Consider the following 10,522-nt stretch of genomic DNA (forward strand, 5'->3'; position numbering starts at 1 on the left):
GTTCTGCTGTGCATGGGGTCGCTATGAGTCGGTTCCGACTTGATGGCACCTGACAACAACAACAACAAGCTGAGAGAGAGGCTTGGAAATGTATTATTTAGATGGAAGGCTAAGGATAAAAGTGAAACTATCACTAATTACAAAAATATATATATATATATTTCCCTCACTAGCGAGGGCACAGAAAAGAAAGAAAAAACTACTTTGTTTTTGATGGCATTGCAGAAGTATAAAAGTTCATTCTAGCCATATAATGCTTTCTGCGAGACCTGTAGTTTTGTGAGAGAAATAAATCTGTATTTGATTAAGACTCATTATTTGGATTCTCTGTTGCATGCAGCCAAATGCAATTTCTGATTCATGTACTTACAATGTGAACAGATATTATTTGATTTCATGTTAAAAATCTTAAAAGGTCAGTACTATTATTATTATTCCCATTATACAGACATTTGTGTCCTGATCAGAAGATTCTTGCTAGGAGGCAGTTGTCTACTTCAAAGATGATTCAGTGACTTGCTTAAGGTAACACAGTTAATGGAAGGTTTTGAAACTAGGTTTGATTGTTTCTTAGGGGTCCTATTTTAAATAATTTTAATTGTCTCCCTGTTTTTCTGATTTGATAACTTGGTACAGTCTTAATACATTGACTCTTCAGCTGTGTGAGAATTGGTGGCTGGGGAAATTGATGAGAGAATGGTGGGAGGTTGTAGGATGTGAGTTATAGTCTTGGTTCTACTTTTAACTGGTCTGATCATATTCTTTTCCCTCTCAGAGTTTCCATTTCCTCGTATGTAAAAGGAAGGAGTTGGATTGGGTGGTTTCCGTGGTTCCTTTTATCTTAATATAACTGTTAGTTGTATGTCAAGGGGACAGAAGTGTTAATGGGAGGGAAGTAAAAAAGAGACAAAAGTATTTGACAGATGGCAGTTTTGGTGGTAGTGGTGGTGGTGGTTGCTAAGTACTGTCAAGTCAGTTCCAACTCACAGAGCCCTGTATCAGGTTTCCAAGGAGTGACCGGTGGATTTGAACCACCATTTGATTAGCAGCCCCATGCATTTCCTACAGCAGGAATTTCCTACACCAAACCAGGACTCTATGGTGGTAGGCAGGGAATAAAAGTGGAAGAAAACTCAGTGATTGGAGATATGAAATAGGGAAAAGGGACAAAAGCCAAGACTGGGGAATCATCAGGGATGTGAATAGGTGATGGGGATCTCATGATTCATAGTAACAGTGTTAACAATCAAAGAACTCTCCAAACCAAACAAGTATTGCTTCTACATGTTCTAAAAGAACAAGTTGATTTTTAGTATAAGAGTCTTGAGCATTCTTAAACTTTGAGACATCTAATTCTTCTGGCAAACTCTGCTTGTATTTTGCCAGTTCTGTCAGTTTCGCATTTTGATTAATCATTCTTCTTACTTAAAACAAGGTCCATTAATGAATTCTTCCATATGAAGGGATTGTAAAGATCCTTTTCTTCAATTAGTATGAAAAGGAAATATTATAAATTCTGGTTGCCCACATATCTTGACCCAGTCACTTATCTTCCTTAAACTAGTTTCTCTGGTGCCATGGTGAGCATCTCTATCCTACAGCAAACTAGTGTATCCTTACTTCAATGATGAACAAGCATATTATCTGAAACATTCAAGAGAAGACTCACAGTCTTTCAAATACACTCCTACCAGTGTTCTAAATTTGGACATATTAGTTAGCCACTCAGAGCTTCAGTTTCCCTGATCTGTGAAATGGAAATAATACTTATAATACATACGTGGCACTGGACCACAAGGTCAGTTTGAACAGCAAAATCAATGATTCAAACTCACCAGTTGCTCCTCAGAAACCATATACAGTGTTGTTATGAGTCAGACTCAACTGGATGGCACTTAACAACAACATGTTTATCACAGAGGATTGATGATGATGAAGTGAAATAGTGTTCGCAAAACACCTGCCAGGAATGAGGCCCTGTTAAAATGGTAGATGTGGTTGTTACTTTCTTGTTAATCATTCTCTTTACAGAGCTTATAACTACTCAAAAGAGATGAAGATCAGATGATTCTTCCTTGGGGTTGGAGATGCTATGAAGTACACTTTAACTAGAGTAAAACTTACAACTATATATATATTGTTTCTTTTTTTTTTTTTAATCTCCAAGACAGTCCCACCTTTCGTTCCTGCTTTGTGGTTCATGACTTGTGGCTCCCAGTACTTTAAACCATCACACATGGAAAATGTCAGGTAGGAATTACAAAGTAGATTCTGAATTTTAACTCCAGTTAATAATCCTGGTCTACAAACCTCACACTGACATCACACTTGCTTGGTGTCCCAACCACCCATTTTCCCCAACCTGGACACCCAAAGCATGAGGGGTGGTGAGCGCATAACTGGCAAGACCACACACATCTTCTCAGTGTCCATTGTCAGATATCAGAAACATATTCTTCCCTGCCCACTCATGGGGACAGCAACATAAGATAAATATCAACTGACAAGTACTGATGAGAGTCCTACAAAAGATTAAAGAGGAGAGACTCTGTGGTGGACTGACATCCACAGACAAAAACTTGAAAACTGAAGGAAATCTTGAAGTTGAACCTTTAGAAAATATTTAAGCTTTGTAGCATTGGACACACAAATTACCAAATGTTTTCCCACAGAGACTTGCAAAGTAGATGTCATCACTAAACCCTGTCTTCTATTTAGATTGTCTAACTCAGGGACAGGTAAATATGGAATGACCTAGAGTCTGGCCTATGTGGTGGGGATAGAAGAAGATAAGTAGCTCTGCAAAATGATCTGAGTTTGAAAACATTTTCTTGATCTAGGTGATTCTTACATGGGTGAATCTTACATTGTGAAAATTCATCCAGTTATATATCTGTTATTTGCATATACAATGGTGAGTCAAAAATGATCCGCATGAGCCCCTGTATTATACAAGACCATAGATGGAATCCTGAACAGCATCCAGAATCTTCTGAGGGGAAAGGTACACTTGAAAGGACATGCAGACCAGCCTGGAGTGGCCAGAAGAACAGAAGATACATCCTAAAAGAAAGACTGACAGGAAAACACAAAACAATATAGGCAGGCCAACTGACTACTATAAGAACAAATAAGTGGCCCGCCCAGGGGACACCAAAGCAAGTGGTCGGGTTCCCCTCAAGGCAAACCCCCTTCTAAGACTAAGGCTCAGTGGGAATGCATGCTCTGATTGGTGACCACTTTTGTCACCGACAAGGGGAAGTGAGGGAAAAACAGCAATGAAGCTATGAACTAAACCCTACAACACTCAATAGACTCCTATGAACCCAGATGGAGACCTGGTTGGCCAGCAGTGTGCCAAGTCCAGGGGACTCTTGGACCTAGAGACAGCAGCATGGCCACAGAGGACTAGAGTGAAGAGTGAAGCAGCCAGCTGATAAGAAGAGAGAGCACATGCACAGAACACCCACACTTGCATATAATACCTGCTTGACCTGGCCACAATGGCTGGATGATCAGAGCTCAAACAGAAGAAGAAAGAAGAGTGGAAAAAAAAAAGAAGAATCTAACACAATTTGATGAACTTGACACACACCTATGGAAACAATAGCTCAAAAGAGTGAAAAAAATCTTCACAGCGAGGATCATTCCCACCTCCACTGCACACGGAGAGGAGAGAGATGGGCAACTTGGACAATGGCTACCCAGAATGGGGCGGGGGTGGGGCGGGGGAGGCTACAGAGGCAAGAAGTGACTGGCTTACAAGCTTTCAAGAGGGAACCTAGATTCAGAGGGTGTGGAGCAAGGTAGAATCTCCACTGAATAGTATCCATTCTGCCTAGTCAGGGCTGATAACAGGAGATGCAGATAGGTCCCTTGCGATACAATAGCAAATAATTGTTATCAGGACTTATTGTAAGGGCTGGAAATGTAAAGGTGGACGTTTTGGGGCAAAGCGAGGGAAGTGATTAACCTTACAGTCTAGGAACAGAAGTCCCTGGGACCATCGAAGGAGAAGAGCAGAGAACGGAACCCTATCCAGAGAAGCAGTGATGCCAGGGATGGAAGCAGAAACAATGACATGAGGAGATGGAGTGGCTGGAGACGCCGGACCTGGAAAGGGAGAGGGGTGGTGTGCGGATGACAGGGGGGCAGGCTTGCAGGGTGTACCCTTTGGTTGGTTGTTGATGCATGGAGGGGATTGTAACCATGGCAAGGAAACGATATACGACGGGATCAATGTGAAGCTGATGTCCTCCCATGTGAACTATCACATAATTCACAATAAAGCATTAAAAAAAAAAAAAAAAAGATCCTCACTCCAGTTATATTAAAACACCTACCCACTGCTCATGACAACATTGAGCAAGCATGTGAAATAATTCTGTTGAATAAATGAGTGACAGTGAATTATTTGGCAAATCATTTGCAAATCAGCCATGGTTCTGCCTTTGAAATAACCCATGACAGACTTGGGTTTTGAAAGATTGTGTGAGATGGGTACTGAAAGAACTCACAAAAGAACATAAACAGAAGTGTTTGAACATCTGCAAATAAAATTTTGACTGATACTCAAAGAAAGGTAAAAGTTTCTTTTTTAAAAAAAATTATTACTGGTAATGAGACATGGATTCATCACTACGAGCCTGAGAGTAAACAGCAGAGTATAGAATGGAAACATCCTCAATCCCCAACCAAGAAAAAGTTCAAGTCAACCATCTGCTGGAAAATTGATGCTTACAGTTTTCTGGGATTCTAAAGAGCCAGTATTGGAACACTATCAGGAAAAAGGCTGAACACTCAACAGCACTCATTACAATGAGGTGCTCACTGAAGAGCCGAAGCCTAAACTTCAGATTAAATACAGAGGACTGCTATCCAAGGGTGATCTTGCATGACACTGCACATCACCACACTTCTGCTCACACTGCAAAATTTCATTGTGAGGTTTCTCCATGTAGAGTCCTGATCTTGCTCCACTGGACCTGTTTGGTCCCATGAAAGCAGCCCTTGAGGATGAAGATTCACCTCTAATGAAGTAGTAAAAACAGCGGTGCATTTGTGGTTTGAAGCTCAGCCTAAAACATTTTCTAATAAGGGCATACAAAAGTTCACTGACAGATGGGCAAAGTGTATTGAAAAGCAAGAAAATTATGTCAAAAAATGATGTATTGTCTTTTCTAAAAGTTGATTCAAATGAATTCTACAGCCAGAGTGTGGATACTTTTTGACTCACCCTCATATTTCTCTATATATTTTCACTTATTAAAAATCTCCCCTACTTAATTTATTTATTTATTAGAGACTGAAGTTTATGTCTTTGGAAGGGACAAGGATGGTGGTCATCCACAACTTGGAGTAAGTTTATCATTAGTTCAAATACCACAGAGAAAAGAGTGAAAAGGACTTGATACAAAGTTGTAAATTTGGAATGAGGACACAGGACTCCTGGAATGTGACATAAGATACTATGTTTGCTAGGGTCCTACGAGGAAACAGAATTCACCCCAAAAGATTTGAATGAACTTTAATAGAGGGACCATTTACAGAGATATGAGTAGGACTGAAGGAAAAGGCACCACCCAGAAACTAGCAATAGTGGGAAGCTTTTACCATCCCTAGGGATAAAGGGGTAAGAGGAGGAAACAGCACTACCAGAACCCGGAGTAAACTAGCTGTGTAATCTTGGACAAGTTACTTAGTTTCTTTGTGCTTCAGTTTCTTCATCTGTAAAATGGAAACAATAATACTATATCTTCTTTACGAGGTGAAATTGTGAAGATTAAATCAGTGAGTATATATAAGGACTTGGTTATTGTTGTTCAGTGCCATTGAGTCAGTTCTGACTCATAGCAACCCTTTATAGGTTTTCCAAGGCTGTACGTCTTTGCAGGAAGTGAAAGCATCACCTTTCTTTTGCAGATTCACTGGTGGGCTTGAATTACGATTCTCAACCCAAATGCTTATAATATAGAGCCATCATGTTCCCGTATGAGGCAAAAAAAAAAAGAAAGGAAATTATGTTCTTGGCTTACTTCACTCCTGTAGTCATATAAATCTAAATCAGTGTTCCCGGGTACCCTAACATTGTGGGTTCAACAAGAAATCATAATTGAAACCAAACCCCATCATTTTTCACATGTTGTGTACTGGCCAAAGCTAGTTCTCACACTGATATACAAGTGATCCAACAGCCCTGTTAACAATTTTGAGAGGTCCTTCAGGTCCATAAGGTGGTACACAGTAGGACCATGTTGATTTCATTGGTTTGGTTTTCCACTTTGATGTGATAATGTTAAGTACAGGGAAGTAGTAGTAGGCTGATGGAGTTAGCCTCTCTCTTCTAAATGTTGTCCCCCAACCTCCCTTTACAAAATACCAACTCCTTTAATGAGAGTGAACAAATTGTACTGACACAATAGAAAACCAGAGAAAAATTTTCATTCCAAATAAGAAATTTTTATATGCCATGCTTCAGCTGTTCCTGGAAGTTGTGCTATTGTAAACACTGCAACGCATAGATTGCTGAAAGCAAATTGTATTGTGAGGTTTTCATATTTCTTTCAATTTTCTAATCTAGTTATTTATTATGCCTTTCTCTTATATTACATTAGAAATGTTTTTTTACCAATGTGTCTGATTTTCCATGTAACAAAATTTGAAGATGGAAGCAAGATGGAAGAGAAGTATTCTAGGTCTAGGCCTATAGAAAATTCTGCTAAGAACATTATTATTAAATTCTGTGATTAAACATTACAATCTTCTGATTTCACTGAACTTGTGTAATAATGGATTGTTGAAACAAGGCACGGAGGGAAGCTTTCTCCTCTTCTGACTTTGTAAGTGGGCAGGAGAAGCAAACTCAAAATCATCCCAAGGATGGTTCCTACGAGACTGAGGTCAAACATGCCTCTACCCTCCAACCGTCTCTACCAATTCTAACACCAGTTGTCCCTCCCACAGCACTCTGCTTCTCTGCTGGGTTCAAGAATTCATTGCAATAACCATACAGCTCAGAGACAATACTCACAATTATGAGATTTGTTGGGTAAATTAACAGGTTACAATTCAGGATTAGAATCACTCAGGGTAAAGTTCTTTCAGTAAAGGATAGTCTGTTCCCAACCTTCCCTTAGCCTCTCAGTCACAGGTCCCTTGGCATCTGCCCTGCTCCAACAATCTTACAAAGCTCTTTTAGCACTACTGATAAATACTAAAAGAGCACTCCATTATACTATAAGCCTCAACTGGAAGATGTTCAGCTCTAGCTCCAAGGACCAGCAAACCTTGTTGTTGTTAAGTGCTGTCGAGTCAGTTCCAAATCATAGCAAACCTGTATAGAGTTTCTGAGGATCAGCTGGTGAGTTTGAACCACAGACCTGGTGGTTCAAATTGATCTTATGGTCAAGTGCTTATCCTAAAGCTCCACACCAGGACTCCCTAGTTCCCTAATTAAATGCCTGGAGCCACCACACTCCACAAGTGGGTCTCCCGCCCAAAGGCACTTAGCTTTACTTGCTCTGTGGGATGAAAAGCTCACCGCTCTGGTGCTGCTGCTCCTCCTCTGCCACTTCTCTGGTTTCACAGCTTTCTGTCCTGGATTGAGGAGGTAAAATGTGCAGGGATTTTAGAATCCAAAGGACACGTCTCTAAGTTCATGGTGCTATGGGATAAAGCCCTGGACTTCAAGGTCAGTGTGAACCACAAGGTCAGCAAGAATCACAAGACTGGTGGTTCAAACTTACCAGCAACTCCTTGGAAACCCTATACAGAGTCACTATGAGTCAGAACTGACTCCAAGGCACTTAACAACAACAAGTTCGTGTTGATTTCTTACAGTAGCCTTCTTGTTGTTGTCAAGTCGGTTCTGACTCATAGTGACCCTGTATAGGGTTTCCGAGGAGTAGCTAGTGAGCTTGAACCACTGACCTTGCGGTTCAAACCAACCTGGCAGTCCAGAGCATTAGCCTACAGAGCCACACAGTCGCCAAAGGAAACATTTATACTGCATCCTGTCCAGGCATTTGACTTACTGTCACTTACTTGCTAACATGAGTTTCTCATTAATGGTGTGGCTTTTCCTTTTCTGAGCATTAGTCTATTCTTCAGTATAATAAATCAATATATTGATGACGAGTCACATGATGCTGAAGAGATTTTTGTGTAAAAAATAATAAGTAGCAACTTCCTTATCCAGGTGTGCCACCAGGATGCTGTGATGAGTGAACAAATTTTAGCACTAAATGTCACGCTGTTGAATTTGTAAGATTTTTTAATGATAATAACAGTTTTTAAAATGTCATCTGCTGTAAAGAACTGACTGAAACAAGAAAATGCCAGAGTACAAGTGTTTTATCTTTGTTTCTAGAAACTAAAGGTCTATCTTGGAGGCACTGTTTTGACAAATATAACTGATGGTGTTCCATCAATCTCTGGCTTAATGAGAAGTTTCATCTCTGTTTTTAATAAAGAGAACCTGATGTTGCCACAGCGAATGGCCCTCTTCAAATAGAAGTAAGTACATTTCAGCTCTTGGAGATAAAATGAAAATGTCATGAATAATGCTATGAAAAGGTTTAATTTTATTTAAACAAAGATCTGGTCACTTAAAATGGTGTAAAATCTATGGTAAAACTTACACAAAAAACATTCAGAGGATGAGTTCTCAGCAGGGTGTAAGCTGAAAGGGGAATTGTACAAATCCTTTTAAGGAAATTGGATGTCAGGTTTTGCTGAGTACTTTGAATGACTGCAGAAGTTTGCCTCCTTAGCAGACATTTGTCATCCCATGAGCCAGTTGTGCAAGTCATTATGTCACCTAAGTGACAGGATTCTTGGGTTTAAAAGGAAAAGCATTGCAAAAGGAAATTCTGAACTGTTTCCAGTGCTTCTTGGGGTTGAAAGTGTGGAAAGAAATCTGCCTACTGAAAACAATATGATAGAACTTCAGAACAAAATTTCAATGTAAGCATATGATTCCATATGGAATCTTTTTTTCTGAGTCTTCTATGCTTAGCTTGGAGAAAAGAGGAAGAGTTTTCTGAGCTGCTGTTTGATCATACATAAGTGATGAGATTTACTGATCTTCTTCTAGACAAGTTGTGGAGTTCCCTAAAAGAAGAGCTTCTTACCATTCATGTTGCTGGGCATGGTGGTGGTATGCTGTTGAGTTGGTTCTGACTCGTAGAGTCTCTGTATAGGGTTTCTGAGGCTGTAAATCTTTACAGGAGCTGAAAGCCTCATCTTTCTTCCAAGGAGTTGCTGGTGGATTTGAACTGCTGACCTTGAGGTTAGCAACCCAACTCATAACCCACTAAGCAACAAGTGTTCTTACTACTCATAGAAAAAGTTAAAAAAAAAAAAAAATTGCTGCACTTTTCAACTACTTACATGAGTAAGAATGTGTTTTCTTATGTAGCAAACATAAAGAGTAAGAACAGAAATACTTTCATTTCATTTGAAAAAGAAATTCACGTCTTCTATCTCAGGTTCAACCCAGAATTGAATACTTGTGCAGCAAACAAACAGACACAGTTTTTACATTCAAGAAGGAAATTTTATTCTTCATATTTAGTTTCAAAAATAACACATTTTGTGCAAGAAACGAATGCATGTATATACTGAATTTGAACTGTCCTGGTGTGGTGCTATAGGATAATGTGCTGGACTTCAAGGTCAGTTTGAGCCACAAGGTTGGTGGTTCACACCTACCAGTCGCTCCTTGGGAACCCTATACAAAGTTGCTATGAGTAGGAATCGACTTGATGGCACTTAAAAACAGTAGCACTGGACCAAAAGGTCAATTTGAACCACAAGATATTAGTTTGAAGGCACCAGCCACTCCTCAGACATCTGATACAGGGTCGATATGAGTCAGAACCAACTCTATGGCACTTAACAACAACATATGTAGATATAGGCTCCTGGGGTGCTACTGTAGGATAAACACTGGACTGCTAACCATAAGTTTGGGAGTTCAAACCCACCAGCCACTCCTGGATCACTATGAGTAGGAACCAACTTGATGACATTTAACAACAACAATAACAAAGGCTTGTATGCCAAGAAAATACAAAGAAATAACAAATGTTCTTTAGATGAGCTTTTTATTCATATTATTTCAGGTTATAGTATAATAGCATAATTCTTGAATGCTGTCAATAAAATTTTGTGTCGTGAATAGCACTGATTAAAATCTATTTATAACTTTTATTTAAATTAAGTTGATCAAATCTACTTAAAAAATTAAATCCTATATGACTTAAGTTGTTTAACTGAGATATGTCGGCTTTATAAATTTTTAATATCTGAGAAAAAATTAATTTTAAGAATGTAAAGCTAAGCTTAACAACCTACGTTTTAAGGAAGGTTGACTGGTGGGGCAATACACAAGAAGGTGGAGGGGAATAGTAGAACAAAGTGGATGGGAGAACAGTTAGGCAGGTTTGCATGGGTTAAGTGGGACAGAGGTAAATAATGATGTATGCACAACCTTGGAACAACAGGGCTCTAGATACAGGGA

At 39.4% G+C, this 10,522-nt stretch overlaps 1 pseudogene; it reads right to left on the reverse strand.

The window, feature by feature from the left end:
- The window catches only part of LOC102820467, a 20,013-nt pseudogene extending 10,863 nt beyond the window's left edge, over positions 1 to 9,150 (reverse strand).
- Positions 9,151 to 10,522: the final 1,372 nt, after the last annotated feature.

Source organism: Chrysochloris asiatica, unplaced genomic scaffold (assembly GCF_000296735.1).
Source record: "Chrysochloris asiatica unplaced genomic scaffold, ChrAsi1.0 scaffold00241, whole genome shotgun sequence".
Lineage (NCBI taxonomy): Eukaryota > Metazoa > Chordata > Mammalia > Afrosoricida > Chrysochloridae > Chrysochloris > Chrysochloris asiatica.